The sequence below is a fragment of the Haliaeetus leucocephalus genome, unplaced genomic scaffold (genome assembly GCF_000737465.1).
Source record: "Haliaeetus leucocephalus isolate CR32 unplaced genomic scaffold, Haliaeetus_leucocephalus-4.0 Scaffold195, whole genome shotgun sequence".
Taxonomy (NCBI): Eukaryota; Metazoa; Chordata; class Aves; order Accipitriformes; family Accipitridae; genus Haliaeetus; species Haliaeetus leucocephalus.
In genome coordinates, this window is record NW_010972631.1 from 12,401,939 (window position 1) to 12,427,780 (window position 25,842).

Here is a 25,842-nt window from a genome sequence, read left to right on the forward strand (position 1 = left end):
TCATACACGTGAATGTTTTTTGGCAGTGCCATACACTGTTTTGGGTGACTGAATTATGCCACCTCTGTTTTAACTGAGCTCCTGCCCCATCCACATTTTACGTGCCATAGCCTCACTGAAGACCCTTGGGGCTCCAGTGTGATGTCCATTACCGTGTGGTGTTCCAGAGAGCTTCTCTGGTTATTCATGGATGTTGGAAGAGACTTCTGTCCCTAAGACATCTGCACTGCTAACAGTCAACTGAACTTAAACATGCAGCTTAAAAAAATTCTTACCCAGAAACTCTTTTATAATATCCTGGAAAAACTCACTAAGAAACTGGATACTTTTTTTTTTTCAACTGAATGTAGTTTTTAAATTCTTTCATGCTAGCTCATTACTTTTAAACCACCCTTAACTACAATCAAGTTGAGCTAAAAGTTAATCTGTTTATTTATCAAATCTTAAATAGTCAGCAGAGTTTGTAATTTTATTGACAGATACATATATATGAAAAGAAAGCTTTACTTAGGTAGTGTTAAGCTCACCTGTCAACGTTCATTTCACCTGATATCATCCAGGTAATAAAATGGTGTTTATCAACATTCCTGGGCACTCACATGAATCATATGCTTGAATTCCTGTTCACGGAAGGAAGTCTGATTTTGGATATGCTTTCTTTTATGAATAGTTCATATATATTTCAAATCTTTCATCTCTGCTAGACACTTGGTATTCATTTAAAAAAACCAAGAATGTGCCTAGATCTTCTTTCAAACTATTTTCTACTGCATGCTTTGAAAATGTTAGACCTTCAGACCAATGTAAGTCTCACCCAAATGTTTTTACCTCTCCAGACAGAGTCACTTAACTTCAGACATCTACACTGTGCAAATCTGCCTCTGATCAAACCACAGCTCCCTTTATATTCAGAAAAAAAAGAAGCAGGGTCTATTTTAAACGTGTTGAGGATGAAATTAAGTTCATACCCAGTCATAGGAATACTGTAAACTTATTACCGGCATTTGAGTAGCACTGAGTATCAAATTAGACTGATAATGGTCTAATTGGGATAATGTCTCTGAGAGATACTGGGCCTGTGAAGAAAGCATGAGACTTACTTAAGTCTACCTGTTTAACATTCACCTTTGTGGGTTAAGGAAGCCACAATTCTTTCACACAGTAGTCTTTGCTGCCTCCTTTCATCTGTAAGGCTGCTTGCTTCAAAACAATTTAGACATCTTGTTGCTTTTGATCTGACTGCTTCCACTTTCGTCTTTGGTTCCACGTTATTTATCAACAAGTCATCTATCAACGAGGTACCTTCGCCTCATTCATCATGTGCAGTCTGTCTCTAAACATGCCCTCCAGCTTGAGACAAATCCACTTCTTTTATTTGCTGGCTGCCATGGTACTTCAAAGGTGCAACCAGCTCTGCTATGCAGTCATTGTTACGACCTCTGAAATAATGAATGAATGTCTGCTCTGAGGGTGCAGCAGATGTCGATTTTCAGAATACAGGTCACTGTTATGTTTGTCCTCTTCATTTCAGTGTGCTATTTTGGGAGGACTGAGCTTTTACAGCTGCAGTCTCTCTGTTGAAGATGGGATCCTAGTGTCCATCTTCTTTGTTGTACCATTTCACACAAACATCTGCCTATCACAGGCACTCTGTGAGTCCTCTTCTCTTTCAATTACGTGACTTCCTCTTAGGTGAAGATACAGCCTATGTCACACATTGTTGTCATATTTAGAGCTTTCCTTGGTGTTTTAGAATTTTTTCTTTGTCAGATTTTTTTTGGCTCTGTCAATTCCAAGAGTTTGGCTATTTCTGTTGTGCGTATGCTCTAGAATTTCCAGGGATGTTGAATATACAGTACTGGGTTCTTATTTAAACTTTGGCAACATTTGGGGCTGGTGATAGGTGTCTGCCAGCAGAGCAGTCTAGCAGCGTGTGCTTGAACCCTACACAGGTGCTTGGATTTTCTGAAAATCTGAATACTACATTTGGAAATTCTGTGAATCCTGTGGGGAAAGGTGTCCATTGGTCCCATATGTGGGAATGTAAATGTCACGCCTCTGGAATAATTCTGTAATGTTGCCTGTGTAGTAAACCACACGTCATCAACATCATATGAATAAGAACAAGTAGTAGCAGACATACAAGCAAAAGTGATATTGGATTGCTCAGGTTTTGTTACAGTGAGAGAAAACATGAAGGTTCTGCTCAGCTAGACATGTAAAACACACTGACACAGTTTTTGGCACCTCAGATGATAGTGGTTACCCCCCGTTTCCTCATAACTATCTATGCATAACAGACTATGTAAGAGCAAGTTAATTCTCGAAAAAAAAACCCCAAACCTCTAAGAAAATTACTGCAGATTTATGATTTACTAACAAAATCATAAGCTACCTCACTTTTGTAGAAACTCATTAGAATGATCTATGCTCACATTTTGATTGCGAACCTTCCTAGTATTTTGCTCTACAGCCCAGAGACTCATGACGGCCAATCCCTATAGTGTCAGCCACTCCACAACAAAATTATAACTATCCTTAACATCTTGTCGTGCAAGGTCCAGCTTCTGGCTCTGGTTCTTTTAGCAGAGAAAGTTGCTCTCTGGCTTCTATCTTTTGCAGAAAGTTTTCAGAGACCTTTTGAAGGACTGACAAACCACAGAGCTTTCCACAGAAGAGCAGCAGCAGCAAAGCTAAAGGTGAAAGGGTTCTAAAGTTACCAGTGCCTCAGCAGGTCAGGGTTTCCCATGCGTCTTCAAAGCAATCCCTACACATGCCAGTCATGGCAGTGTTACTAACCAGAGTTGATTGCTGACATCAATAGCTTCCAAAGCTTCTGTTTTCTTTGAGGATAAACACAAGGAGAGCTCCATGCCAGAGATAAAAGGATTATCTAGAGTTGCTCTCCTTAGCAGAGCTGCGGTGAAGGAAATTATGGATAATTTGAGAGCACTTTCAAAAGATGTTACCTTTGTTTCAGCCTACATCTCTCCTTCATCACAGCAATGGACTTTTATCTAGTTCTCCATCATCCCGAGCTGGGCAAAAACCTGCTACAACAAAACCAGCATACTACAGGATATGAGTGTTAGTTGGTCCTTGAACAAAGAAAATCTGTTCCATAAGACTTCTGCTCTTGCCCGGTTAATCTATTTCCATCTTTGTTTGTGTAATGTTTTGTCACAGTCTTCTTTTTCAGATGTATTTCCTCAATAACTATGTAAAACCTCTTTGTTGCATGAACCTCCTTCTTTGTGTTTAGCCTCTAATTTTATGTATATGTCATCATCTTAAAGTCATAAGCATTATTTTCATTAGTAAATGTGAGACTGGTACTGTAATATGGCTTCCTATAAAATTTTTGTGGAAGGTCATGTACTAATGTTACTCAGTTTTTCTGGAAAGACAGTGTATATCTCTTCCAGGGTTGCAAAGATTCTAGCTTGACCATGTTTTCTGCTTACTGTCCAAAGAGTACCACCAGAAAGAGAGGCTTGTTTAGAAAAAAGTGGACGTAGCACTTGTCAGGCTAGTGCTATAATGAGTTATAAAACGTATTAGGAAGAAAAGAAATTCTGTTTTACCAAATATGTTAAAGTCGCCTGCTGTCTGTTACTATCAATAGCCATTATTTTTTAAGTTTCAGATTTAAGTATCGTTTCCTTCTAATTAAGGCCCAAAGGGAGAACCCCTTGCTGTTATCAACTAACATTTTCATAATGGGATTAAAAGTTTAAATTCTTTTAAAAAGTGTTCCTTCCCCTCTGTTACTTCTGCTCTCAATGAAATCATGCCTAGTCACATTTATGAAAGGTACTAATTTACCTGATGTACTTGGAAGTACGTGATATATAAGTAATGTGTATACCTAAGCAATCTTAACTCTGTGCGAACAGGAGTACAGAATTTACTGATTTTAGAAGACTCATAGCATGTGCAATAATGTTGGAAAAGCCTCATGGTAACATAAGGAGGTGGAGAGGAGCAAAGGTTAAATTCTTAGGAAAGAGAAGAATGCACATAGTTACAATATTGAGCTCCATGGAGTCTCTATACTATTACAGAATTACAGTTTATTCTGTGTCCTGAGTAGGCATATCGCTCATGCTGGGGCAACCAAGAGGGCTGAAACAGAAAATAAAAGAAACATAAGTCTAAACTCAGATCCTTGTTGTCCCTGTTCTGACAAACTTGGGCTGGAAACCAGCATTCAGAATAACACAGCAGTCTACTGTACTCAAAAAAAGCAGATTCTGAAACCACAAAAGCTAATTGTTTGTAAGGTAAAGCACATAGTGATATTTCATACACTTAGAGCAGCAGAGAATGTAGCCCAGTTAATCAAAAGAAGTGGTGAAGCTGGAAGTGACAACCAAAAAAGCAAAGGCAAAGTACAATTTTTCATAACTGTATGACCATCTATAACATGTTGAGTATATAGGTGCGAGACATTTAATGATAAATTAACATCCAGAGAAGATATCGTCATAGTTTACCATGATACATTTAAAGGAATTGGAGAATCTGAGCATATTTACATAGAAATAAATGTTGTATTAGGTATATGTGGTTGAAGTAAGACAATTTCTGCTACACTTGGAATACCTGAAATCCAGTTGTTAAGCTGCATGAGTAGTTTCACTATAATCAACAATAAAGTTAGGGCAACCAGTTATGGAATAAAGTATGATTCAAGTGACTGAAAGTATCAAAGTTTTGTCCTTAGCCAGTAAAGAACAGAGGAAGTTGATATCACAAGAGAATGCATCAGCACTTTGACTGGATCAGAAAAAAGCAAAGAACAAAAAAAGACAGTATGTTTAACACCAGAAGGTTAAATAGCACCATGCCTATTACCCCTGCTCAGTACAGACATCAGAAGATTTACAACATCAATTAGCAATCGAGCAACTTGTTACAATTTCAGGTAAGAAAGATGAGGCCTGGCAGGTGAAATTAGATAGGTATGTCTCTTTTTAGGTACCTCTAACTCTCCAGGAGGACATTATCAGTTTTCTAGATTAACATATGAGATTAAATGTGTCAGTGAAATATAGTAGAAAGAGAGTTATGGGGCACTTGGTGATACTTCCAGGGAAGATATAATTGCTGATGATATGATTATTGCTTCAACTGATGAGGCTGAGCATGATAGTACCCTGAGAACAGTAATGCTGAAAGCAAGAGATGAAAATATTAAATATTACAAAGATATAGTAGAAAGAAATAGAGATAAAATACATGCTGGACCTTGTATGACTTCAAGTGACTAAAAAACCAAAAGCTATTGTGCTATGCTGATGAATCCCAATAACGAAAATGAGAGGTCTTTACAGAGAAATTACATGTGAAACATATGCTTCTTAATAATTTAGGAAATACTGAGCTATATTTTTCAGTCATATGGAATTCAGTTTTTGCCACATTGAGGTCTTTTCCATAAGTCTTTGTAACAGAAAATGCAATGGTCTTCTATAGTGTTTATAGCATAGTTTATCTTCTGAGTCATTTACAACTTTGAAGGTATCTAGATCCAGACAAACACTAATTCTCTGTTGCCACGACTGGAAAAGACCGATTCCCTGTGGTTTATTCTTGTACTCTACCACTGCCTTATTCAACACTTTCTAAAGATCTTGTATAAAAAATATATCTACAGAATAGATCACCACTCATCCCACAGGCCCACACAAAATGTGAGATTGACCTTATTGAAGTAGATTTTTCCAGAAAAATCCCAAAGACTCTTCATCTCATTTTAAAATTTGAGTCTGAGTCAGGAGAGATGAATCACCTTCAGGAAATGCCTATTTCTCTTTGCTAACTATACAAGGAACCTAGGATGATTAGCTTAGATGTCAAACCTTTAGGTATTTAGGGGAGATAAATCACACGGAAAACATGTGACCATTGAATGCCCTTTGTTTTCAGTATATATGTACAACAGGAACAAACTCAGTATAATGAGAGTTTCTCTTTTACCATAGAGAAGTTCCAAGATGTCTCAACATTGTATTGCCATTCTTTTCCTATGTAAATTCTTTATTCTGTTTTTCTTCTAAGCATGCCTCTGAAATTCAGTTTAAATTATATAAATTGTCTGCATAGTATTAATATGGTTTTCCTATTACTTTGTGACAAGGCATGAAATTTAATATTTTTCCCCATGACAAACCCATGAAATTTATCAGCCTAGCCTATGCTCTGTACAGTGAACTATTTCTATTCTATGGTTGTTAAAAGCAAAGGAAGCTAAAATAAATGAATAAACATGCAGAACTTTTCTCCCTATGGTAGTTTTATTAATTACTTTTGTGGAATATAAGTTTTACATTATTCACAAAGCCTTCTCAAGCTGCAACCACAGCTTTTGTCATGGTACTGTATGTTATTAGTATTCAACTTAATATTAAGCTAGCAACTCATTCTGAATGAAAATTCAAGAATAAAAGGAAAATATCCTCTTTGATCATTTTAAATAGCACATATTTAGGGTGGGATTCTTCTGCAGCCTCCAGACTGTCCTCAGCTGTCATAGGAACTCAAGGCGTTCCCTGTGACTACCAGTTCGTCCTGCGCTTTTTCTTTTCATACTGTTAGCTATCATCTGTGGCACAGTCAACTTCAAGTACTGAAAAAGACAAAATCTCCCAAATTGCATGATTGGCTGAAAGGACTGAAGAATGAACAGCAATCATTCTCTTTATTTGCAGTTTTTGCACTGAATGGGGCTTGCATCAGTTTCCACTCAAATTGCATCAGTTTTCTCTCAAATCACAGTCTATATGGTCAAGTAAATACGTCAAGATCTGGGATTTTTGAACAAGGACAGCTCTTATGAGGCTTATTGAAAAGCTGGCAACACATTTTTCAGTCTCTGCTGCTTTACCTGGTTTTTTTGTTTGTTTTGGGTTGGTGGGTTTTTTTTTGGTATAGTCACCATCCACATGCTGATCAGCTTAGACCTGTTTTTCAACACTTTCATCTGCCTTTCTCTTTCACAGTTCTGTTAGCAGTTTCAGTCAGCCTTGTATTTATAAATTATGTTCTCAACTGATGAAGAGGGGGGACTGTAAAAAACATTATTTGGAAATTTGAGGGATGCAGGAAAATTAAGTGCCCATTCTTAAAGTCATACCTAGGATGTGGCCGTATTAAGCTCTCTGGGGGTTCCCTTTCCTTGTCATGCCCATAAAACCCATTGAGGGTGATTAATCTGGACTTGAACAGCTAACTTTGAGACATATCACTCACAATTATAACTTTTACCTTTGTTGCCTATGTCACATTTTGCATCTGTCCCTAAGGCTTTGCAGAAGTGAGCACCAAGGTGCCTAAGTATCTTTCAAAAGCCCAGCCTTTGTCTACGTTCTGTCATCGTACACAAAAGTTTCCAAGATCACAACATTGTGCATATATACGTAGTTTGCATGTGTAATACTCACTTCAGCTGAGGCATCTGATTATCCTAAAGTTCTGCTCTAATCTAATTTTCCAGCTGGGCTGAGGTCAAGTTTCTTATCCAAGGCCCAAGGCTGTACTAGCAGCTTAGGCAGTGACTGGAAAAGAAACTTCACTGCATTTCTCAGGTCTTCACAGACTGCAGAATTTGGTATGTAATAAAGTCAGAAGAGGAAATGTAGATTTCAAAGAAAAAAAGTCTAGAATTTTAAACAGCTTTTAAACATTTCTACATTTATTTATTTTTTCTTTTTAGAAATAGGGTATAAAAAAATTCCTTATGGCATGTAATAACACACTCTTCATTCATCTTGAGTAATGCATATACACATGCATAAATTGAATATAAAATATTTTGATAAAGTGCCTGAAATGTCTTACAAATGAAAAACTGATTGATATATATATATATATATTTATATATAGGATGAGTGTTGTCTTTCAGGTAAAAAACAGCAAAACTATACAATATGTTCATCCAAGATTAACAAATTACTGTGATTATTATTCGTTGGGCATTCTCATGATGACCTACACCAAGCAAAATGTTTAAAGTTATACAGAGCCATATCATCAACTAATATAAAACCCAGCACTGCTGCATATTTCAGAGCAGATATTCTGATTTTCCCCCAGCAGACGATTCCTCATTAAGAGGGTTTGTTTGATTGCAGTGCTGAACATGCTTCACTCCCCAAATCACCCACTTTTTGAGACACTTTGCCCTTAACCATCTTCATACTTGATGTATTACTGTACTTTGTGAATTTTAAGCAAAAAAATCGGGGTTCCAAGTTTTTAAATCCAAAGTCTTTAAGAGTAAGTCCTGTTGCAAAAGGACCATAGTTAGGCAGTATCAGGTGTTATTTTTTCCTAGGCATAAACTTGCTGAGAAAAAGGGAGGAGGAAAAGTGGCAGCAGCTTAGCTCCCCATCGAGTTCTCATTCTGGCACCTCTTGCATACACACACACACACACACACACACACACAGCTGCTGCCCAGTGCTACCGCTTCTCTCTACCTGATAGAAACTGTAAAATTGCTCAGCAGCCAGGATGATTTCGTAGTGCTTATTCCCTTCCCTAGCAACCCTGCACAGCAAGACTGTACTCCAATTATGTGACCCGTACTGGAACACATCTCTAGCTAAGGGGAAAACCTGACACAGGAAGAAAGCTTAGTCTCTCCTCAATAACTATGAGATTGCATTCAACTGTAGGTTTTATTTTAAGCGAGCAATCTTTATGAATTAAGGTAGTTCTGAGTAGTGTCTTATAATTAATTTCTTCCACTGAAAATCAATGTCTAGGGTAAATGTTATATTGGTACACAGTGTTGTTAACAATATATACAAACACTGAATCACATCAAATAACCAAATTGTTTCACACAAATTCAAGCTCCCCACAGCTTGCCAAAGGCATGTTTGGAGATGCTCAGACTCACAGACCAGAAGTTAACACATTCATATAAGAAAGTAAAATGAAGTACTAGAACCCACATTAAAGTTGTAGCCTGAAATTTCTGGTGCTGAGCCAGCTGCAAGTTATTGAAGAGTAGATGTTTCCAGTATTGCTAGGCAATAGGTGGATTAAATGAATTTATGAAGCATGTGAAGGTGTGAAAGATTTTACATAAAGAACAGAAAAATTCAAAACTGATGTTTCTACAGAAGGAGAAACTCATTGACACGAAATTTAACCTGAGCAGAAAAACATAACTCTGCAAAGTCATTCAAGATGCCTTCCACTCCCCGGATAAAATCACTTCCCCAAAGCAGCTCTCATTTTAATCCCGCTTCAAAAAACAACCCCCCAAAAGTGAAGTTATGGAAAACATGATCTATACATAAATTGCCAGTAACTCCACTAAGAAAGAGCTGGGGGTCTTGGTGGATAGCAGGCTCTGCGTGAGCCAGCAGTGTGCCCGGGCAGCACTGAAAGCCAATAGCACCTGGGCTGTGTCTGCAAGTGCATGGCCAGCTGATCGAGGAAAATAGCTATTCCTCTATACTGAGTCCTCGTTACAACACATCTGGGGGATGCAGTCCAGTTTGGGACCCCAAAGGAGATGCTGAGGAATGTGCGCAAGTCCAGCAGATGCTCCATCCAACATTGCCAGGGGCCGGAGGGCTCGCCTTGTGCGGAGAGGCTCGGAGAGTTGGGCATGTCCCGGCTGGAGAAGAGGCAGCTTCCAGGGCATTGGAGCAGCCCCCCGTGCCTGCAGGGACGACGGCAGGGAGACAGAGGCAGGCTTTTCCCAGCTGTGCATGCCACGAGTTTGAGAAGCAATGACCATAAATTGAAAAGGGCGATTCCGACATAAGGACAAATTTTTACACTATGACCCTGATTAAACACTGTAGCAAGTTTCCCAGAGTCATTGTGCAGTCTCCACTCTTGGAGATTTCCAAGACCTGACTGGATAAACCCCTGAAGAACTTGGTGGCAATTCTTTGTTGGCCCTGCTGTGAGGAAGAGTTTGGATGAAAGACCTCCTGAGATCCCTTGCAACCTGAAATATTCTATGATTTTACGATTTTGTAGAGGTCAAAATGTTATCATGAAAAAACATTTTACAGTTCACTCACTTTTTAGGAAGTCACTCCATCTTAAGTGGAGAAAAGATACATGCATGTACATGTAAAACTGTAGTTTTAAATACCATGCCAACACGGTGTAAAGAGAATACTCTCGCTGAACTGTGAAACCTGTTGGATAATTTCTATCCACAACAGAGAACATTTTTTTATATATTTATTGATGTGTGTGTGTATATATATGCATACAACTTTACCCATGCAATAAGCTTTTTTCCACCTTTTCAGTCATTTTCCCTACTCATTCCACATAATCAAGATCCTGAAATGTGTATTCATTTCCCAAAATTTTCATCACATTTAAGAATAAGAACTTATGGTAAGTCTTACTATACTTGCAGAGTACATTAATTCCTTTGGGCTTTACTGTTAGTTGCTTTTTTATTTATTCATTTATTTTTAATGAAATGGGCACAGCATATATAATGATGTTTGGGCTGAGGATGAAAAGGAATAAAACATAACCATTGCATTAGAAATGATTTTGAGGTCTAATGTGAAAAAAAGTGTTAGGAGTCGAGAGTTGTATGGGTTTAGAGGGAGATCTGTTAGTAAAAGCTGGTGCAAAGTGATGCAAGTTAAACAAAGAGCAATATGTACAGTTTGCCATACCCCTCTCTAGTCTAAAATAATGGATTAAAATAAAACTGTGAATTGCAGAGTTGAAAAAGAAAATTCAGTTAAACAAATGTGAAATGAAAGTGAAAAATTTAAATGTATCTCTTCACGATGAATTGTGCTAAAATAGAAAAGTTCTTTTGTCAACTACTTAACAAAAGCAAAACTGTAAAACCAAGATTTGGATTTCAGAGGTCATACAGAACAGGACTGAACATTAAAACAAACTACTGATGCGAATAATGATCATAATTATTCATCTGTGTGACGTGATAACATAAAGTGACAATTTTTGTCAGACTGTATAGAGAATTAAGGTCAATGTTCAGCCCAAAGGAACTTGAAATATGGAAGAAAGAGAAAGGAACACTGGTGATACGGGTTGTTAAAGGTTAAGAAGCGAGGTAGCATTTGTGCTAGGACTTGAACTTGGATCTCCCGGGACAATGCTGCAGTCACCAGCTTCATAAGAACAGACCAAGGCATTAACCTTTCAGCAATGATGAGGAATTCTGCCTGCATAATGAAGAACATAAGATCATATCCCATAATCTTTCTTAAGATACCCTGTTTATACAGAGGATAGCACATTTGGCCAAAACTAATTACAACCCTCAGTTTCCCTGGAGACTAGATGTCTATCACCAGCTTCAACAAATAATTGACAGTGAATTATCAAAATGAATCTTTTGTAAATATCTCACCAGCTGAAGTGTATTTCCATGCTAGTAGGCAGACTTCAGTAAAAGGATTAAAATAATAAGCCAATCTGCAGAAACCAGTATAGGTACATGAAAGATTGTTAAGACCCAAATCCTTCATGGTCAGACATATTATTCACTGAAAATGAAGTCCTCATCCTAGCTTCAATAATGTGCATCTTAGTGGAAGGCTTGCCTGTTAAAGTGGCACGAAATGCTACAGTTGGCTGTACTTGCAGGAAATCTGCACCTACAGTTTTCATAACTATGCCATATACCACTCAGTTTTACCCTCTGAATAAATACAGAAAGCAGTGGAAGCTCTAAGTAGTACATTTGAATTGCAACAGTCTGAATGGATTTACAGTATGTTTTGGAATGATTTTTGACAAATCTCTTAAAGGAATCACAGAATGGTTTGGGTTGGAAGGGACCTTAAAGACCATCTAGTTCCAAGCCCCCTGCCATGGGCAGGGACACCTTCCACTAGACCAGGTTGCTCCAAGCCCCATCCAACCTGGCCTTGAACACTGCCAGGGATGGGGCAGCCACAACCTCTCTGGGCAACCTGTTCCAGTGTCTCATCACCCTCACGGTGAAGAACTTCTTCCTTACATCTCATCTAAATCTACCCTCTTGCAGTTTAAAGCCATTACCCCTTGTCCTATCACTACGTGCCCTTGTAAAAAGTCCCTCTCCAGCTTTCATGTAGGCTCCCTTTAGGTAGTGGCAGGCTGCTATAAGGTCTCCCTGGAGCCTTCTCTTCTCCAGGCTGAACGACCCCAACTCTCTCAGCCTGTCTTCACAGGAGAGGTGCTCCAGCCCTCTGATCATCTTTGTGTCCCTCCTCTGGACCCACCCCAACAGGTCCATGTCCTCCTTATGCTGAGGACCCCAGATGTGAACGCAGAACTGCAGGTGGGGTCTCACCAGAGCGGAGCAGAGGGGCAGAAACCCCTCCCTCAACCTGCTGGTCACACCGCTTTTGATGCAGCCCACGACACAGTCAGCTTTCTGGGCTGTGAGCGCACATTGCCAGCTGATGTCCAGCTTTTCATCCACCGGTAACCCCGAGTCCTTCTCCTCAGGGCTATTCTCAATCCCTTCATCCCCCAGCCTGTATTGGTACCAGGGGTTCTCCTGACCCAGGTGCAGGACCCTGCACTTGGCCTTGTTGAACCTCATGAGGTTCACACGGGCCCATTTCTAGAGCTTGTCCAGGTCCCTCTGGGTGGCATTCCATCCCTCAGGTGTGTCAGCCGCACCACTCAGCTTGGTGTCATCTGCAAACTTGCGGAGGGTGCACTCAATCCCACTATGTCATTGATGAAGATATTAAGTAGTACTAATCTCGGTACAGACCCTTGAGGGGCCCCACTCGTTAATGTTTTCTTTTTGGGCTTTGACCCATGGAATTTAGCCAAGGAAAAAGAAACCACAAATGTATTTTACTTTCTACTTGCTTTTCCTACTGGTTGTTTATTTAATCTATTTTATCACTTTGGGAGATTTAGTCATTTGAAATTGTCTTTAATTTTATAAATTCTGTTATTGATCTTCTTGACATTTGAAGTCATGTCTTGAAGATCCTGCTTTACCTGTAAGCAAAATATATCAATATTATCAAATGCTACACTGCATAGTTTATAAATATACTCAATAATGAGAACAAGCAGTTTGGGAAAAAACCCACAAAGATAAACAGGAAGGTATACAAGCTTTCATTTGAAACAGAACTAAAGCTGAGTGTCATTCAGACTCTTATGAATACAAAGCACCCATGAAAGAGCTCTCTGTGCACAAAAAAAAAAGAGCATCGTTAAGTACACAAACAGGACAGTGGAAAAAGATGGATAAACTGAGAATCAGAGAGATAAACAAAGAATTTGACAAAAGAACAGAGAGTGAGGAAAAAACAGTAGGGAAAACACTGGCTGGAATACACAAACTAAAATGAAAGCAGCAAGAAGAGATGAACGCTAATGGCTTGGTTCATTCTTGCTGCACCAGCGCTGTGCTGGAGAAATCACACTGGTATCAGGGGGTATCAAACTCTGCAAAATAGCAGTAACTCTGCATGAACACGGGTTGGAGAGAAACAGAAAAAGCATTGAGTGAAAAGAGCGTACCAAAGATGAAGGGGCACGTGGGAGGGCTGCCGTGGCGAGGGCAGGAGGATCTCGGGGGAGAGGGAGGGCGATACGCTGGGGCACTGGGAGAGTCTTCCCAGAGGAGAAGACGAAATACTGAAGGTTGAAGAGCACTAAAGTATGCTCAAAAGCGGGGAGAAAAAAAGAACAGTAGAAGGCTTTCACAAGCAAATACCGCTGGCAGACAAGTACACTCCAGATTGCGTGTTTTTTAAGAATAAGTTTAATCATTAATATACTGTATTTTATTCATTTGTTTATTTACTAAGTGAACTGAACTGCATAGACATTCTTCTCCTACACCAGCTAAGGTAGTGAAATTTTCATAACAACTTCAAATAGGAAAGCCCTGGATGGAATTAATTTCAAGAAACTTTATCTTCTACTTTGTAGACAGCTAACTCCAGCTACCTTTGAAGCCAATGGAAAAAAAATGTTTTTGAATGAGAATCATCTTTCCTGTTTTAGAATTTTGTATTATACACGTACATGGTGGGGTGCCCTATAAACAATATGTTACAAACCCTTTACCTTGTATTTTTCCATATAGATGTGGCATATGCATTGCATACACAGTAACCACACTTCCTTAACATTTAAAGTAACTTTTAACAGTAGCCACTATTTAGAATATGCAATGAGATGTTTGTGTGGAAGACTATCTCATTAAAAGGATGATGTGGACAGAGATTAGGAGAGCAAAGAAGTCACGTAAAATATTCTAACTCCAATAAAACCTAATTTTGCTTTGACAGAGTGAAATAAAACATAAAGATTTAGTATCAGTAAGACTGATGCTATATCAATTGCTTCATATTTGTTCATTATTTCATTCCATACAAAGTACTGGGATGTCTAAAAGACCTCAACTGTCCCAGTTTCTGTGGCTTATCTTTCACTTGAAAGACAGGAAGTCCATGTGACTTAATTATTTAACTGTAAAGAAGTTCATCAAAGTTCCAGTGCATCAAAAAGCAGTCATATGCTTAAATTTAAGCACCTGCTTAGATTGTTCCACCATGTGACAGGTGACCTAAAAGCGGTGGTGCTATTTTGATACCTTGTGAGGACACTAAGGAAAAGTTAGTTATGTAAAATAACCTCGGAGGAAGTTATTTATATACAAGATAATTTTATTCAAAGTACACTGAAGGACAGACAAAAACTGCTGAATTACAAACCAGCAGACTTTTATAAACTAAGAAAAATTGTAACAGAAGCGTTCAGAGACTTTAATCATTCTTACAGGCCGTGTTTGCAGCTTTTCCAATTTGACTATACCTTTTTTGAAATGGGGGCCAGATGTATATTCAAACTGCAGTACAAAATAGTACATCCTTGGATATGATCTCTGTTCTTATTTTAATAATTTTTAACATTTGTTGAGCATTTGGCTGATGGAAAAAGCTAGCATAACTTCAAGAAAAAATGAAGTGAATGCTTAGTATGTAATTTGACATATCTGGAAAAGATATTAGAAATCTGATCCGGTGTTAGGGCACCAGAGAACCCATATTATTATTGAAAGTGACTGGAATGACAAGTATTCCCAGTATCTTCTACCTATCTGCAACATGCTGTGAAACTGAGTTTAGGAACTTCCATCCAAAACCTGGAATTAGGACATAGCCCCTGCTTAGGTTATAGAAGGATTTGGATTCATAGCGGATGGTAGGATTTAGATGTCAATGCCCTGGCTAACCTAGGAACATTTAGATTGCCTTGTGCTTGGCCATCTAGGTGGAGAAATGTCAAACTCCATTCGTCCTTTTCCATTCGAGAAGAAGCATAATTTGTTAAGATTGAAAAATAATAAGCACAACTATGAAAGATGCCCAAAAAATTTAAGGACATGTGAATTTGCTTGAACATCTTAATTAAGACTTCAAGTTTTAGAGAAAAAAAAAATCAGTGAGGAGGTGTTTCAGGATGGACTTCTTTAATGGGGAAGCAATACTGTTTGTCTTCTTTCCCCACCAAGGAACAAGTACAGCATTGCTAATAAACTGACTCTCTTCCTCATGGTTTTGAGAGATGCTACATGCATGAATAACAACTGCCCAACAGATGACTTGGTTTAAGATTCCATTTTCTCTCAAAGTCAGCACATCATATTAAAACTTGTAAAAATTTCTGCACAGTTAAATGGGTTTGTCATGGTTTTAGTTAATCTGCATTTTACTTAAACTAGTATCAAACCCATGCTACAGTTGAAGGAAGAAAATATTCCCTGTAAACTTTTAGCCTACAGAAATATAACTAATTTTTACTTTTAAAGAAACCACTTCTTAGAAGTTTTTCTCCATCCATCTTATTCACTCCTTTTCTGTGCATACAATGGAAATCAACAGAATTCTATATTATCTTTTCAGCTGACCATGCTTTACTGTGTCTGCAGATACAGGTACGAGAAGATGGAAGTCTCAGTATTGTGACTGCTCCGAATCTTTCCTGTCAAACAGCTTTCCAGGCTGTTTTTTTTTATCTCATGAGAAACAGTGAAGTCGGTCAAGATTTCTTTAATGTATAAACATCCTGAATAATGATATACATTAAACACACAGCAAGAAGAAACTTTACAGCCCATTTCCATCTCTGTTCTCAGCGTCATATGCATTGTTCACTTAGTAGGAGATGATTCACCTTAATAATATTTACATTTGGCATTACTTGAGTGCTCAGTGTCTTGAAATGCAGAATTATCTTCTTTGAAACACAGCAAGAAATATAAATACAATTCTTCATTTCTCTATTGTGTCTTCAAATATCTATGTGCTTTGATCATGTGAATGCCAATTCAAGTGCCATTAGCCATTTAGTCATAGTCAAGGACAGGAGAATATGAGCTCTTAAAATCATCACACAGCTAGTCTGTTTACTCCCTTCAATCAGATGCAATAACAGAGAATCGGTTACGCTTGAAATCCTAGTGCAACAAAACAAATAACTGATTACCATAGCATTATTTTTCTTAGATATTCAATATATATGCATCTGAAGTCTTTAATTTAAAAGAAACAGTGTCTTTGGCCTGTGCCCCACTAGAACTTTTCACATATGAATATCTAATAAATTTGGCATTGAAACAGTTTTAAAAACATGCTGAGCATATTTTTTTTAGCATGTGAACATCCACAGTGAAGTGCCACTGTCAAGTGATGTAAAAAATATCCAGGGTCGCTGCCTTTGGTGGAAGGCCACTAGCTAATCAACCCACATTAACACAGGGTGTACCTGAGTTTCCAACATCCAGAGACAGGTCCTTGCACAAACACATTACTTACCAAGGTGTCATCAATAATGAAATCTAGACAGGGGATGAAAGCCTCCAAATTAGCAGAGTGTCACTTAGGACTCTAAACCTACTATTTTTACAACCTCCCTCCAGGAGCTCTTCTTGCCTTCTGTAATCAGCACCAGAACTATTCACTTGCTCCCCGCTAAGCTTTTATCTCCATGAAATGAAGGTGACAATGAAACACTCTCCTGCAAGGTCCTCCTGGCAGCATTCCCACAATGCCTGCTGGACTGTTTTGATCCCATTCCATATGTCCGCAATTTAAGCAGCGCTACAGCTGCCTGTCTCTGAATTGTATCATATCGCACTGCAGGGCACAATCCTGTAGTACCTGAGCTTCGAAGTAATCTTCTCAGCCTATTTCAATTTTCACATTAAAGAGCATGCTGCCTGGAACTTGATGATTACAGGTTTGTAAGGACAGGATCAAACAGAGGAAGATGCTAGCAGGGAGTCAAGAGTAAGAGCATTATTCTGCAGACATAGCCGGTTTTCTCTTTTCAGTCGTCTACAGCAACACTGATCTAAGCATAGCCTTGCAGTTATATATTACTGCAGATACATTTGAGTAAAAGTCTGATGTGTGACTGCACCCAGGAAAGCAATTTATGAGAGAGCTGGTTTTATCATTATCTAATTGTAGCTCTGGATTATTAAGTGCAGGGACTGAAGTGTTAAGAATATCTTTGCAATATATAAATAGGTACATATATGATAATTTACTTGAGCAATAAAACTATCAATTATTCTGTCTGCTGATTAAACGCCATGAACACTGAAGAATCAATTTATTTTTCAAGGCAATTCACTTTCATAAGCAGACACTAACTGCTCTTTTTGCTCTGAAATCTGTCAAATGTTCTTAACTCACATTACGTCAGCATTTTAGTAAAATTACTGATGGTTAGTACCATAAATGATAGTTCTTTGACAGTGAAATGCTCTGTCATGTCAGAATACTGGCTAGTGAAGATCTGTGTTTGTTTACATGTTGATTTTCTATTCAGAGAGAAAAAAATTAGCTGGAGATACCACAGCCACCCCTCAAAAATTTCAATTGAAAGACTTTGATAAATAAATAGAGTATACATTAAAATGCTACATTTTATCTGGCAACAACTGGCATGTACATATTTATTAATATTTTTTTAAAAATCCAACATAATAACCATTCTTATCAGTGACATAAAGAGTACACAGGTTTTAAAATTAGTTTTCACCACTGGTTGCAGGACTATGTTAGGGAGGGCGAGATCCTTAGGGGGCACTTTGTGTTCTTTTCCTGGTCCTTGGTACCATCTGTACAGGTATAAATAAGAACTGTTTTTCTCCTGTTTTTTCCTCCTACAGTAGATGGTTAATAGAAAGAATATAGACCACAGAGCCTTGGCTTTAACCTTATCCAAGGTGGTTACTCTATCTGCACTTCCAGTGATGAGGGCTGAAATGTTTTCCCTACCCTTCCTCTACACTCCGAGAAGAGAGAGAGAAGCACAAGAGGAATCATGCTGCGACAAATTACTGGGACAAACTATTGGGTCACAATTAAGGACCAGGTTCTGACATCCTTCCTATTCCATTCTCCTCTTCCTTACTTAATTCATCATCAGTACCACCATAATACCTAAGAATCTGTCTCTGGTAGGTTAAATAATACGATTAACATCTCTCAGGTACTCTCTTTCTCTTTTCAAGACCATGAATGGTGGGAGATTGGTGTGTTATATTTTGGGATCTTTTACATGATGTGTATCTGCATCCATCTATGCATCTATATACACACTTATACATGGACATACCTAACCACTACTATGAGTTAAAGAAGACTGTGTCAAAGAACAGTGAAGTAGAATAAAATAATTTTTTTTTTCTGTGATGGGACTTAGTCTCTAGATGAGCGCTTTCTACAGCTGGAGACTCCTGAGAAAGCTGTCTTTGCTGTATAAAGTAAATTTAACATTACTGGAAATCTTCATTTCATAAATCTTTAGTATTTAGATAAGCTGGAACCAGGCCATCAAATGCCTTCAGTACCACCCTTTGGGTTCAGTACTAGTCAGAATTCCCAAGCTTCATACCTAGATGGATCAATCAATTGCAACGGCCAAGTCAGAAAAAGGCATGGGTAGCTGTGACCAAGTCATAATCTGCCAGGATGAATCAAATTTTCCTAGCCAGCTGGAATCTATACATAGCATTATTTTTGGACTATACTTCTGGCCACTATATGGAAATAAAACATCAGTGAGGAACCCAGGACCCCTCTAACACAGGATCTAAACTGGTGGGCTGAATACTTCTCCAAATAAAGGAAATAATCCTAAGGTTACAAACCTGTCAAATGTTCCTCTCCACCCCTCTAACTTATGATTACACAAGGAAAAGCACATTTTTCTCTATGATGTCTCATTGACTTTTTGGCCTCAGTGACAACTGTGGAATATAAATCAATATCAGAGAGAAAATAACTGATGTTAGACAGCCTTGTAAGAACCCACCTCATCTGCTGATTCAGACTTCAAAAACATGTGTGAATTAAAACAAATCCACTTGTACAGTCAAACTGGCAATGAAGAAGAGTGGCTGGAAGTTTTTTCCATGTGCCAGCAGCCAGTCTGAGCTGGCTGGGGCCCTGTGCTGCACTGTCCATAGTGTCCGGTAACTCACTGTCCGCTTGAGGCCAGATGGGAACGGCGTGCCACCGTGTCCTCAGGGCTAGGGTCAGCTCTCACTCTACCCTTGAGCAAAGAAAACAAGGAATGGTTTCATTCCAAAATTCACTGAGCAGTGTCAGGCATAGCAATAAAAGTCAGGGGTTGTTGTCTCCATCTATCTCTAGTTGTCATTATAAACTCTGCAATGAAGAGTGATTTTTGCAATTTTTGCAAAAATTGGCTAGCTTATGGATGGTGTAACTATGGAAAGTATAACCAAAGTGTCAAAAGTGTCTGAAAAAAATGGGGAGAAGATATTCCTGAGTTAAGAAAATCTGAAGAATGGTAAGTGAAAGACTTAAGGTGTCTATATCTGAAATATGCAGCTGTGATGTGATTCTATTGAGATCCAGATATAATATAACTACGTGAATTAATACCTCAGTATTACGGATGTCATCCAAAACTAAATGGACTTTTGCCAGTTTTGATGTGATAAGGTATTATTTTAGCCCTGAGATACAGGAGATAAAACAGGAAGTCAAAACGATAGAAGAGAAAAATAAACTGTATTTTTTTAGTATCTTTGATTACCATAGCGTTGCTATGCACCCTGCATTCAGACAAATCTCTTTTAGGCTGTTTAACAAAGTAAGGAATATGTGGGTACTTGGAAGCCTATTTGGCTTAACTCTTCATCCCTCCGCTTTTATAGCACCTATACTCCTTTCTGTCTAACTAAGTTTGCATGTGGTGTCAGTTATTGAAATAGGAGTGCTATTTATAGAGATGATTTCAAGATCCAAATTTTTTAAAATCAAAACTAGATCTTGAGAACCTGAACTTAAGGAGAAAAGGGAAGATGTGGATTTCTGAGAGCTGAGGCTTTGAAATATTCAATATCAGTGAGGGTAAAATTTTCAAAAAAAGAGGAAACTACCAACACAGAGTAATCAAATAATGTTAATTAATATTTTTTATGAATGAAGCCACCAGTATTTGAAAATCAGCATTTATACACTAATAGTTAAAACCCCTGATTATCTATGCACGTATGCATCCACATCCATTGTGAATTAACTATACTAAAATGTATTAAGAAGTTTGATTATTTTACTTCTACTAGGATTTCACTTTCCTTATACAACTTTGTTTCTTATTCTGATGAAACTTTAGCAATTCTGTGTGCCCAGCTTTCAGGTTAAAGGAGCTTGCACTTTTAAAGATATGCAGATTTTCTTAGAGGATATATTATGGGAAGAAGAAAGAAGATATCAAAGTCACAGTGACTTTTCAGCTGTCTAACATTCTGCATCAGATATACCTGGGTGTCATAAAAATAGGCTCATAATGGTTTTGCAGATCAACTGTTAAAATATGAAGGCATGAGTCCTATTTTAATTTGAAGGGCAAACTAACTAGAAGAACAAAGTGGCAAGTTTCGTCTGGTCAGATGGACTGCTACAGACATTTTTCAAGCTTACTGCTTACAGGAGACACGAAAACCTGGTTTTCAATGGCAGACATGTAATCTTATTTGTCAGAGCACAGCTGCCTGTCTTCTTAGTGAGAAGTTAGACTGGAGGTGATATCTCATGCAAATTGACAGCCTTGTGTTGTGGGGGTCACTTGCACTTTGTAAAGTAGTTAGGAGTTGAAAGTACTCCTGAAAGCTTCAAAAGAAATGCCCTACCTAAGCAACAGAAATGGTTATATGTAAATAAATCTTTAGGCAAAAGTTCTATGTAATTTGCATTAGGATGGAGCTGCATGTTACACATTTTTGTCACTTGCTCTTTGGGAATCTTCCCTACCCAGAGGGCTTTAAATTTGCAAATGACAGCCACAGTTTTGTATGACCTTTGAAGCAACTGCTGTCATTAGTTGTGCATTATGCAACAAGAAGCATGACACTGGTATTTAGCAAATAAGAAGGCATAAAATAACACATGCAAACTATTATAGCAATAATAGCTTACCGATTCCATTGTAATCTATGAGCTAAAGATATTAAAATATGAAGAAAAATCTGTTAACACTTCTTCAAAGATAAACAGGAAAAACTAGAAAATTAATGCCTGATTTTGAACAGCAATGGGGAGAAGAGGACCTTGAAGAAGAGATCACAGACAAAAGAGCCACTGATGAAAGAAGTCTCGATGTGCCCGAACTTCCCAGCCAAGAAGTAGGAGAGAAGGTCTCTCAAACAGTTAGCAGCAACCCAGGGAGGCTCAGGCAGAGTCACGTGCCTTTCACTGGGGATTGAACTAAAAGGAAAAAAAAAAACCCAAACACAGGACATTTTGTTAAAGAAATAACTATTCAGCTTGCTTGAAATGAGACTAGCTAACAATCCTTCTGTGTTTTGGGGTGGGTTTTTTTGGGGGGGGTGGGGGCATGGTTTTGTTTGTTTGGTTTTATTTTTAGAAAATACAGAACATCATGATAAATAAAGCAGATCTCATTCAATTTTCCCTGGAAGGTTGATTGTTTAAAAATTACTTGAATGTAAATCTAAGCAAGGCTGATAATCAAGTATATCTTACTGGTATTCTCATCAGCATTTTGTCTATTGAAAGTGAGATTATACTTCCATGGATGATGGAAATAGCAAAGTATGTCAATTTTTCTTCTGCCCTGTTAACAAGTTAAGACTTCTTTTTGTCTGATTAAACAATATTGATGAATGTTTTGGTATCTGTGAAGAAATGCATCTGCTTCAGTGCCAAAGAGAAGCATTGATTTTGGATACCTCTCTATTTATCAGATCAGATTTTTGCACACAAGAAATAGGCAAACTATTAGTTTATTATGCTAGTGTATCCTATTAATATCAATATTGTGATTGTCTGCAAAGGTGGTGGCAGCCCTGTAGTATTACGGGTGAGAACGGGATATCTGAATTCAGCCAGACATTATGGTGTCTGAAAAGGCATCATAACAAAAAGCTTCTGCTTTCCTTCTCAGTTTGGTCTGACAGCAAACAATAACCCTGAACCAGAAAGACAGAAAAAAAGGCCAGTCATGCCTACTAAAACATTCATTGATGTTTTGCACTTCACATTTCTAATCCATAGTAAAACCTTTGGTCCCTTCGAGTTGCTTTCCATTAGAGACTTGATTTATCTTTTCCATCATTTTTGTGTTGATGCAGACAATTCATCTGTTTGATCCAGTTCTGCTGTGTTTTATCAGTTGAATTTTTCTTTTCAGTATTCCTTTAGGATGATAACCTTCCTTTTCATCTGCTGCTACTCTACATCCATTCTTAAGGAACACAGTTGCTGATTAGAGGACCTGGGAAAATAGAAGCTTTTAGTTGCGGTTAGCAGAGTTAAGCATTTGTACTGAACATTATGGACATGTCTTTCCATTCTATTTTCTAACAGAAGAAATTAAAAGACTGTGACAATATTGACTAGATCATTAGACAAACACAACGGGAGCAAAAAAAGGCAGCATGTAATAGAGATTAGGACAGAGTGATGCTGGCTTCTCAAGACCCACAGACCCATTCTTACAATTTGCCACAGAATATTTATTTCCTCTGGCCTGTTTTTCCACTGAGCAGGAAAGAAAAAAGCTTGCACCCATTGCCTGCTGAAGCTGATGATCTAATATTTGGCTGCTATGGTGCTGAATGTATTGATCTGCAGGTAACAGATTTCATGAACAATCTTTGAAATCTGTTATAGGACACTTCAGAATTTTATTCCAGACCAGAAAGCAACCTAGATCATATATCATTTAGGCACGAGCTCTCAGTCAGTGAGTGGTGAGACAATTAAAACAGTTAAAATTATTATTACTCCAGGATTTTGCCTGATTTTTTTTCTCATCAGCCCAAAATGGACTGTGTCAAGGAAAATTTATTCAGGATAATGATTTTTTTCATACTCTCAACCAACAGAGAGCCCATGAAGTGCCAGCTGTAAGCAAATGTAGCAAAGATTTCCATAATCAAAACAGACAGTCTGAACTGTAATAAAATGCAAATACTTAATAAAATGAGGAACCAATATGCCATACATGTCACATATTGAAAGATCTACAGTTGCTCCAAGACAGACATGTTCAGACAGTCACACAGTGGCTTGGTGAATTTTCATCCTTACTGGAAAAAAAAACAAAATTGAGGCAAGATTTTTGGGAGTCCCCCTTCCACTGCTACATATTACAATAAAGCTGAATCCACCAAGTGCTCCTTCTTCTGACTGTGGGGTTTTTTGGTGATCATTATGTGACATGAAAAAAAAAAACCATAAACCTTTTGTGGTAGAAAATATATGTAGGAATTTGAATTTCCATGGTTTATATTTCTATGATTTTCTAAACTAAATATTTAAACTCAGTAATACTCAGGAGCCTAAGTACAGGAATTTTGTCTAGTTTTGGACACCTAGCATATCTGAAATATCTGCATGGGTCTGACAGATAAGAAACAAGACTTAAAAGAAACCTCTGCACTTCTGGACTGGCAACTGGAAGCCAGATAGGAGAACCTGGGGGCCTAAAATGTCACTAGATCTATTTTTTCTACATCACAGTAATCTGTGTCATTTTCTTTGAGATGCTTACTTTCCTGATTCATCTGGAATGGAAAAAACTGAACTTTAAAAAATGAGGTGAGTGTGTAAGTAGTCAGGTTGCACTCCTGTATGACCTAGGGCAAGATATTCATATTAACAAGAGTTAATTATGAGAGCTGCAGATCTTAGAATATCTCACAGACTATTTACATTAAGTTAAGTACCCAAGTTAATAAATTCAGCTCTTGATTTTATGTGGACTCAAGCATGTACTCAACCTTTATGCAACTTTGTGAAATGTGTGGAATGATGCATATAATTTACTTGCAGAAATATTGCCAGGACAAGGTCCAAGGTCTTAAGCTCACTTTCTTAAAGCTTGATTCATTTTTTTTTTTTTTATTAATTTGAGGTGCTTAAAATAAGAGCTTTACATAGCTCAAATGAAACTGTCATATTTTATGAGTCTGAGTTAAAGAATCATAACATATCTTTGGAAATACTGGTTGGATGGACCCTAAGAATGCATATCATTTTGAGGCAAGTTGGAGCTGTATTATGACTAAGCTTCTAAGCTTACAATGTTATGCAGGGTACTTCATTCCCCCAGTGCAGGTTTGTTCTGTGTGTTGGGAAGAAGTTTGTGGCTGAGACCTTACACATGCTATACATGCTAGACTGAGTAGTAGCAAGCTGCTCCCTCCTCCAGCAGCCTGAGGGTGTTCAGGTGTCCCTGTGCTCCTGGGGACAGTGCAACACCGCATGATTTGAAGGGAAATGTAGAGTTTAATCATTGATGAATGCCACATTTGGAAAGTAAAGGGTAATTTATGGAGCTTTGCAAATCTCTGTGTCAAATTTCTTAAAACATGGTATGGCATTTGCTAAAATGATTTCAGACAGCAAATACCTCCTGTGTAACAAACTGTTGCACTGGGGCTAAAGTAATTTATTGAACATCCTCCTATAAAAATGCTACAAGATCATACTTCCTTTTATCATTTTAGTATCCAACCCTTCCACCTTTGGATTTGCAAGACATTGGATGCTTTGTCCTGTACAGAAGAGAAGATAGCTTTTCAAGGATGCAACCTGCAGGAATGGTCAGCCTCTTCTACCACTTGCCCCTTAAGTGTTTCTTTTTCAAAGAAACTCTCTCACTTTTTCCATCTTTACAAGAGAATATGTATAGAATTCAAGTGTGAAGCTAGAGCCATCACAATGTAGTTCCACTTACGAAGCAGTGGTTCTCATTTTTCATAGAAACCTAGCAAAGATTAGAATTTCCAAGCACCAAAGTAACTTAGAAAACTAAGGCCAATGACTTTCAAAGAAATGTAGGCTTTGGGGAACAGACTGTAAATCTATTTTAGACAAAAAAAGGTGAAGTTTTATGTACACCCACACCAGATGATCTTTTGAGGTCCCTTCCAACCTGGCCTGTTCTATATACATATACATAGACAGATATATACTTATATGTATATATAAAAATCTTCCAATATACAGTTAATATATAAATATATAAAAAAATACCTCAATTAATTAATTAATATTTTATAGTTACTATGTCTTGATTATATGATTAGACAATAATAATCATGTTTTCCTTTCATAATTCCTAATGGGACAGCTAGTAAATATTCCTGCCTCATTAATGTTCTAAACACTTTGTGAACTTGGTTTTCAATCCCTTTAGAAAATTATATTTAGCTTCCTAAGTTACTAAGGAGCTTGTGAATTTTTTTAAGCAAAGACAGAAATGAAGTCCAACTGACCAATATGATCTGAGAACTGGGATCGCTATATTCACTTTGTTTTCCCACTACAC